This window comes from Apodemus sylvaticus, chromosome 5, assembly GCF_947179515.1.
Source record: "Apodemus sylvaticus chromosome 5, mApoSyl1.1, whole genome shotgun sequence".
In the NCBI taxonomy this organism is placed as follows: Eukaryota; Metazoa; Chordata; class Mammalia; order Rodentia; family Muridae; genus Apodemus; species Apodemus sylvaticus.
Window position 1 is genome coordinate 67,988,459 of NC_067476.1, and position 2,534 is coordinate 67,990,992.

General features: G+C 40.6%; 1 pseudogene; it reads right to left on the minus strand.

The window, feature by feature from the left end:
* Positions 1–1,296: 1,296 nt before the first annotated feature.
* LOC127684313 (olfactory receptor 10AG1-like) lies at positions 1,297–1,952 on the minus strand (annotated as a pseudogene).
* Positions 1,953–2,534: the final 582 nt, after the last annotated feature.

The following is a 2,534-nucleotide window of genomic DNA, read 5'->3' on the forward strand; positions in this document are numbered from 1 at the left end:
TCCCATTCTTCTGCATGCTGACCTCCAGTTGAACCAGCACCATTTGTTGAAAAGGCTATCTTTTTTCCATTGGATGTTTTTAGCCTCTTTGTCGAGGATCAAGTGGCCATAGGTGTGTGGGTTCATTTCTGGATCTTCAATCCTATTCCATTGATCCTCCTGCCTGTCACTGTACCAATACCATGCAGTTTTTAACACTATTGCTCTGTAGTATTGCTTGAAGTCAGGGATACTGATTCCCCCAGATTTTCTTTTGTTGCTGAGAATAGTTTTAGCTATCCTGGGTTTTTTGTTGTTCCAGATGAATTTGATAATTGCTCTTTCTAACTCTGTGAAGAATTGAGTTGGGATTTTGACGGGTATTGCATTGAATCTGTATATTGCTTTTGGCAAAATGGCCATTTTAACTATATTGATTCTACTGATCCATGAGCATGGGAGGTTTTCCCATTTTTTGAGGTCTTCTTCCATTTCCTTCTTCAGAGTCTTGAAGTTCTTGTCATACAGATCATTCACATGTTTGGTAAGAGTCACCCCAAGATTCCATCTTACACCAGTCAGAATGGCTAAGATTAAAAATTCAGGAGACAGCAGGTGTTGGAGAGGGTGTGGAGAAAGAGGAACACTCCTCCACTGCTGGTGGGGTTGCAAATTGGTACAACCACTCTGGAAAGCAGTCTGGCAGTTCCCCCGAAAAATGGGCACCTCACTTCCAGAAGATCCTGCTGTACCACTCCTGGGCATATACCCAGAGGATTCCCCACCATGTAATAAGGATACATGCTCTACTATGTTCATAGCAGCCCTATTTATAATTGCCAGATGCTGAAAAGAACCCAGGTATCGCTCAACAGAAGAGTGGATGCAAAAAATGTGGTATATCTACACAATGGAGTACTATTCAGCCATTAAAAACAATGAATTCATGAAATTCTTAGGCAAATGGATGGAGCTAGAGAACATCATACTAAGTGAGGTAACCCAGACTCAAAAGGTGAATCATGGTATGCACTCACTAATAAGTGGATATTAACCTAGAAAACTGGAATACCCAAAACATAATCCACACATCAAATGAGGTCCAAGAAGAAAGGAGGAGTGGCCCCTGGTTCTGGAAAGACTCAGTGAAACAGTATTCAGCAAAACCAGAACGGGGAAGTGGGAAGGGGTGGATGGGAGGACAGGGGAAGAGAAGGGGGCTTATGGGACTTTCGGGGAGTGGGGGGGCTAGAAAAGGGGAAATCATTTGAAATGTAAATAAATTATATCGAATAAAAAAATAAAAAAATAAATAATTAAAAAAAAAGGGACTACAGCAAACAGAATGGCCACTAAATAGACCGTTAGCTCATGCATTGAAGTATCTCCACAGGCCAGCTTGAGAATGGGCAGTAAGTCACAGAAGAAGTGCTCTATTTGGTTAGAATTGCAAAAATGTAGAGAGAATATCTGACAGGTTTGTACTATCTGGACCGGGATGCCTCCAGCCAGGAGCCTGCTGCCAGCTGAGTCCACTTTGTTGGGTTCATGACCAGAGGATAGTGCAGAGGGTTGCAGATGGCCACATAGCGGTCATAGGACATCACCGCCAGCAGGAAACACTCAGTGACTCCCAGCATAAGATAGAAGTATGTTGGCATGCCACAGCTGAGGACAGAAATGTGTCTGCCTTGAGTAGCGATGTTGAAAAGAATCCTAGGAAGAGTGACTGATACATAACTGACTTCCAGAGTAGAAAAATTTGCTAGGAAAAAATACATGGGCTTCTGTAGTGCAGGATCAATTCTAGTTATCACAGTAATGAAGCTATTTCCAATTAGGATAATCAAGTAAATTATGAGGAACATTCCAAACAGGAATCCCTGGAGATTGGGAATTTCATAAAATCTCAGAAGGATAAATTGGGTAACTGTGGAGGCATTGAGCTTTGCCCTGATCTGTGTGTGTTCCATGCTTTGAGTTGACTCAGTCAGAATTGCTAGTCACGTTACTGCATTTGGTTTTCTTATCTTACAATGTGCCTGCCTCTGCTTCCCAAGTTCTGGGATTAAAGGCCTGTGCCATGACTGCCTGGTGGGGAAAGTCATTATTAGTTTCTTCTATAGGTCTCACATAGTTTGATTTCAAAAGAATCTTTAAGCAGTTCAGGAGTTATGAATGAAGAAGCACTTTTAATTTTACTGCTGCAGGTATTATAAGTGTGAATAATTTGTTTGTATATTTAGATAGACATACTCATTACTTTAGCATATAATTGATATTTTCTCTCTTTCCACATTTCAGTTGTTTATAATGTGAACTGCACAATCAGTCCTTAAGCAAAGGACATTTACATAATCACATTGAAAAAATATCTGACACAAATTTGTGTTACAAAGCATTTGCAAGATGATTGTTTATGACTTAAAAAGTGGATATTGTAACTCAGACAAAGTAAACAGGGAAGGAAAGAGAAGCTACTGAGAGACTTGACATCCATTACAGTCCATGTCACCATGCCCTTTATGAGGACTCTTTTCTTGGTTCTTAAGCTA